Raw genomic sequence first — 6,725 nt, 5'->3', positions numbered from 1 at the left:
TTGCTCTAGGAGGGCTAGTCCTTTTTCTAAAGAGTCAATGACGTGCGTGCGGCCATCCCTCACGATTGAGAGTTTAGTAGGGTATCCCCAGCGATAAATGATTTTGTGATTTCTGAGCGCCTTAGTAATGGAGATCAGATTCTTCCTTTTTTGCAATGTGTATTGCGACAGGTCCGCAAAAAACTGCAGGTTGTGGTATTGTGTAGGAATATGCTCACCTTTGCGCATCAGCATTGATAACTGTTCTTTCACATGGTAAAAGTGAAGATGTAGGATCACATCTCTTGGGACCTGCTCTGACAAGAAAGATGGTTTAGGCAGACGATGAATCCTATCGATAGTTATATCAAGGTCAGAAAGAGTGGGGTCCAGGGCCTTAAACAATGAGGAAACATATGTGTGTCATTTTGTTGTATCGACTCTGGTATTCCTCTGATTTTCAAATTATTCCTCCTGTTTCTGTCCTCAATGTCAGTGAGTTTTGCTTTAATCCACTCAGTGTCCCCCTCTCTTTCCTCATGGGAATCCACCAGATCATTAATGGTGTTAGCAAACTCACCCATTTTCTATTCAATGTGCTCAACCCGGGTCTCCACTCCCTGTATAGATGTGTGAAACTTATGCATGCATTGTGCCATGTCGGATTGGAGTGAGCTTCTCAGGGATAATAGCATATCCTTCAGCACAGTGTCCATGACAGGCTGATGCTGTGTTGGGAACGATTCAATGGAGTCTGGAAGTTCATGTGTCTCATCTCCTGAATCTGAAGCATGGTAGGCCTGCTGATTGCATCCATCGCCATCCAGCTTAAACTTGGCCTTTGCTGGGCTGCCTGATATGGGGGAGGGAGAGCTAAGCTGGGAGCTTGCCGAGGAGCTGTCATTATGATGACCATTGCTAGCTGAGGGGGGTGATGAGGCCGCATTGTTCAATGGCGTGGAGGATGGCCGGTGGCCATTTTGCTCACCCTCCTGTAGCTTGTGTGGATAAAAGTCCGTCAGGCGCTGGGGCTTGCGCAGCTCCTTGCGTTTCCGAGACATGCTGCAGAGGTATGTGCGGGTGTCAGGCTGTAGATACGGGGTGGAAGGGTCCCGGTGAGTCGGTTTATGCCGCTAGATCCCCGATGTGTTCCGGAACTCCGGTCTCAAGCTGCCATCCGCTACGCACGCAGGCCACGCCCCCCATTTGGGAATATATTTAAACCATTGAGTATCTTTCTACATTATACTGCTAGTTTCACAGTTGTTGTTACTGTGAATATTTCTTCAAAGACCTGGCCATTGTTTTCTATAGCACATCTCACATAGGTTAAAACAACAGCCTTGGATTCTCCAGTCAGGGTGAACCCAATATACATTTGCAAGGGGTTGTGACCAAGTAGAGAGCATTGTATTTAGCTACTCTACAAAAAGGAGAGGGGGATATATAATTTTTTACGGAGCTGTGATTTCTCTCTATCCTGGAACACAAAAGCATTTAATATGACCAGACTTGAAGCTGAAACCCCATAATTGTACTGTACATTGCATTATAAATATGCTTTTGTGTGTAAGAGCGGGTTTGTACTGTTTCAGATCGCACTAGGGCGCAGCTAACCTGTGGTTTTCATGAGGGCTAGCTTCATTTTTCTATAGACTTCTATGATGTCCCACAGTTTGGGTTCGGTTTTCAGAAAGTTCACCAAAACCACAAGACCACATAGAAGTCTGTGGGAAAGTGCAGTTAAAACCGTGGGTTAGCTGTGCTTTAGCAGAAGCACAGTGGGGTAGTGTGAATCCACCCTAATTGTAAATACCATGTAACCCAATGTGCTTATACTGTACTGTTTAGTGTGTTATTTGTAGATATTATGTAACCCTATCAATAAATGTATATTGCAGTTTAACCACTTCAGCTCCAGACCAATAAACACCTTAAGGACCAGAGGTCTTTTTGCAATTTCGCACTGCGCTGCTTTAACTGGTAATTGCGCGGTCATGCAATATTGCACCCAAACGAAATTTGCGTCCTTTTCTTCCCACAAATAGAGCTTTCTTTTGATGGTATTTGATTGCCTCTGCGATTTTTTTTTTTGCGATATAAATGGAAAAAGAGCGAAAATTTTGAAAAAAAAAGATATTTTCTTCTTTTTGTTATAAGAAAAATCGAATAAACTAAATTTTAGTCATACATTGAGGGCAAAATTTATTTAGCCACATGTCTTTAGTAAAAAAAATGTCAATAAGCGTATATTTTTTGGTTTGCGCAAAAGTTATAGCGTCTACAAACTAGAGTACATTTTCTGGAATTTACACAGCTTTTAATTTATGACTGCCGATCTCATTTCTTGAGGTGCTAAAATGGCAGGGCAGTACAAATCCCCCCCAAATGACCCCATTTTGGAAAGTAGACACCCCAAGGAAAGTGCTGATGGGTATGTTGAGCCCATTGAATATTTTTTTTTTTTGTCCTAAGGGATTGAATAATGACAAAAAAAAAAAAAAAATTTTTTTTTACAAAAAGTTGTCACTAAATGATATATTGCTCACACATGCCATGGTTATATGTGGAATTGCACCCCAAAATATATTCCGCTACTTCTCCCGAGTATGGCGATACCACGTGTGTGGGACTTTTTGGGAGTCTAGTCGCGCACGGCACCCCGAAAACCAATCACCACCTTCAGGATTTCTAAGGGTGCAAATTTTTGATTTAACTCCTCACTACCTATCACAGTTTCGAAGGCCATAAAATGCCAAAATAGCACAAAACCCCCCAAAATGACCCCATTTTGGAAAGTAGACACCCCAAGCTATTTACTGAGAGGCATGTTGAGTCCATGGAATATTTTATATTTTGCCACAAGTTGCGGGAATATTACAAACTTTTTTTTTTTTGCACCAAGTTGTCACTAAATGATATATTGCTCACACATGCTATGGGCATATGTGAAATGACACCCCAAAATACATTCTGCTGCTTCTCCCGAGTACGGGGATACCACATGTGTGGGACTTTTTGGGAGTCTAGTCGCGCACGGCACCCTGAAAACCAATCACCACCTTCAGGATTTCTAAGGGTGCAAATTTTTGATTTAACTCCTCACTACCTATCACAGTTTCGAAGGCCATAAAATGCCAAAATAGCACAAAACCCCCCCAAATGACCCCATTTTGGAACGTAGACACCCCAAGCTATTTACTGAGAGGCATGTTGAGTCCATGGAATATTTTATATTTTGCCAAAAGTTGCGGGAATATTACAAACTTTTTTTTTTTTTGCACAAAGTTGTCACTAAATGATATATTGCTCACACATGCTATGTGCAGAAGTCAAATTACACCCCAAAATAAATTCTGCTGCTTCTCCCGAGTACGGGGATACCACATGTGGGGGACTTTTTGGGAGCCTAGCCACGTACGGGACCCCGAAAACCAAGCACTGCCTTCCGGATTTGAATATAAAATGCTATAAAAAACAAACTAACCAGAGTCACCCGTAACACTTATACGGTGATCAGTGGTGAAAGGGTTAACTAGGGGCAATCAGGGGGTTCAAATTTTTATTAGGTAGTATATGGGGGTCCCTGGCGCTATATAAAAACCTGACGGGGAACCTAAATAACTAACTGGCTAACCAGCGTCACCAGTGACACTTATACTGTGATCGCTGGTGAAAGGGGGTGAAAGGGTTAACTAGCAGCAATCAGGGGGTTAAAACCATTATTGGGTAGTATATCGGGGTACCTAGCGCTATAAAAACCTGGCGGTGAACCTAAAAAAATAACTAGCTACCTAGCGACACTAGCGACACTGATGCAGCGTTCAGAAAAATTATCGCTTAGTGACACTGGCAAAAGGGGGTGAAAGGGTTAACTAGCGGAAATCAGGGGGTTAAAACCATTATTGGGTAGTATATCGGGGTACCTAGCGCTATAAAAACCTGGCGGTGAACCTAAAAAAATAACTAGCTACCTAGCGACTGTAGCGACACTAATGCAGCGATCAGAAAAACGATTGCTTAGTGACACTGGCAAAAGGGGGTGAAAGGGTTAACTAGCGGCAATCAGGGGGTTAAAACCATTATTGGGTAGTATATCGGGGTACCTAGCGATATAAAAACCTGGCGGTGAACCTAAAAAAATAACTAGCTACCTAGCGACACATGCAGCGATCAGAAAAATGATCGCTTAGTGACACTGGCAAAAGGGGGTGAAAGGGTTAACTAGCGGCAATCAGGGGGTTAAAAACATTATTGGGTAGTATATCGGGGTACCTAGCGCTATAAAAACCTGGCGGTGAACCTAAAAAAATAACTAGCTACCTAGCGACTGTAGCGACACTAATGCAGCGATCAGAAAAACGATCGCTTAGTGACACTGGCAAAAGGGGGTGAAAGGGTTAACTAGCGGCAATCAGGGGGTTAAAAACATTATTGGGTAGTATATCGGGGTACCTAGCGCTATAAAAACCTGGCGGTGAACCTAAAAAAATAACTAGCTACCTAGCGACACTAGCGACACATGCAGCGATCAGAAAAATGATCGCTTAGTGACACTGGCAAAAGGGGGTGAAAGGGTTAACTCTAGGGGCAATCAGGGGGTTAAATCTTTATTGGGGGGTGATAGGGGGCTACCCTGGACCTAACACTAACTGTCCTGACAGTTTTTACTGTCACAACTGACACTGAATGCATTGATCAGTAAAGAAATGATCAATGCAATCAGTGACACTGTGACTGGGGGGGAGGGGGGGCGGGGGGGGGATCGGGGGGGGGGATCGGGGGGGTTTGTGTGCCTGTGTGTACCTACATGTCAGTGTAGTGTTGGTGCACACTTACTTTTACTGTTCTCCTCGTAGTCCGGTCAAAAAGACCGCCCCGAGGAGAATGACATCACTTCCTCCTTCCTGTGTAAACAATACACAGGGGAGGAAGCTTCTCATTGGCCAGGAGCGATCCAGAGGGGGTGGCCGAAAACCAACGGCCATCCCCTCATCACGGAGCGCTCCTGGACCGAATCGGACCGCCGTAATCAGCGGGAGGGGGTCCGATCGGACCCCCCACCCGCTGGAAGGCAATCACGTAGATGTACGTGATTATGCCTGCCTGTGCCATTGTGCTGACGTACAATGGCAATACGGCGGTCCTCAAGTGGTTAAACTACCTGTTTTGTCCAAGAATTCTCAGATCTAGCTGTCTTTATGTAAATACCCCTATAGTTACTGAAGTGTATTCACATATACACTTAATCTAGTTACCAGTATACATTGGAATGCTATCAATTTTCTTACATAAAAAAAAGAGTAGTCTTAGGCAGGCCATACAAAGTGCAAATGTCTTTCCTACAACACTAACACAGGGGTACAGCAAGTTTGGTTCAAAAATCTCAGTTGTACCATTTTATCATCAAGCGAAATACCTATGTGTAAATAAGTGTGTAATATGCCAGTCCATGCCTCCTCTGTTAATTATGGAACTATTCCAACTGTCTCTGGCTCTCTAACTTGTTTTCTCATTAGAAAGAGCCAGAGCAGCATAATAGTTAGAAATCAACTTATTATGCTCCAGATTCAGAATCAAAGATTCCAATTAAAATTTGAAAGACTAATCTCTGATATCAGTAACAACCAAAAGGTCCCTGCCCCCACCTATAACTGGCCTTCACAGCAAGGAGCACATGGAAGGGCAGATACATGAAAAACAAAGACAGAACATACCATAGCTTCTATGTGCTACTTGCTGTGAAGGCCAGTTATAGGTGGGAGCAGGGACCTTTTGGTTGTTACTGGTGTATAATATGGTCCGGGAACGCACTGTACACCTTTGCTGCCACTGTGCTCTTGCTGGGTGTGCAGTGTGCTCCTGGTCCTTCAAGGGGGATTGGGCTTCCTCCATGGTCCACCTGCCCCTCATCTATCCATTAATGCATGTGCTTCCATTGAAGAGACACTTATAAACATAAATGCATTAGCGTTAGGACTGCAAGCATACACAGGGTGCCGCAAAGAGGCCTTGCAGCTTATGCATGCTTTTGTAAATGTGTGCTAACTAAACCCCTGTTTTTAGCGCAGACTGTTGGACAGGTTAATTTGGTCAGTTAGCAGACTGGTTAGTAAGTTGAGCTATGGTATGTTCTGTCTTTGTTTTTCATTAATCTCTGATAACCCCTGCTTTTCTTTCAGTATATCAAAGGCTTTAAACGTAACATCTCTCAAAAGACTATGGGCATATTTAATACAATTTCTGTGTATTTGTTCCTATTATAAATAATTGAAACACGTGGCGCTAAACCAAGTGACTATTACACCACTAAATATTATACTACAAAGTGCATCAGATATAGATCAAAAAAATGGTATACATAAATAAAAAATAAAAAATTAAAAAATTATTAATAGTTAATTAACATTAAATAAAAATAAATAACCCAGTGAATAAGTGATAGTTCCCACTATACATTTAAACACTCCCCAGGGAGTATTGCAGAGCATATGCAGTGTTCATACAATGTTGCAAAAGTCCGTGAGTCTCCAAAACATATTTCACTTTAACAAGCAATATTGTTTTTTTCTCTCTCAAACCACCTTTCCTTCATCACACCGCTGTGAAATGTGATTCCTCTCCCCCTTATGTGAATTAACTCACCGACTAAATCAGCCTCACACTTAACGTGTTTGGCAGAAAAGCTCTTTCCAAACCCTTTTTGCAGGGATGTGGATGACAGGCATACAATCCTTCACTTCAGC

The sequence above is a fragment of the Lithobates pipiens genome, unplaced genomic scaffold, assembly GCF_037356315.1.
Source record: "Lithobates pipiens isolate NorthernLeopardFrog02 unplaced genomic scaffold, aLitPip1_a1.2 Scaffold_16, whole genome shotgun sequence".
NCBI lineage: Eukaryota > Metazoa > Chordata > Amphibia > Anura > Ranidae > Lithobates > Lithobates pipiens.
This window is presented reverse-complemented; position numbering follows the sequence as displayed.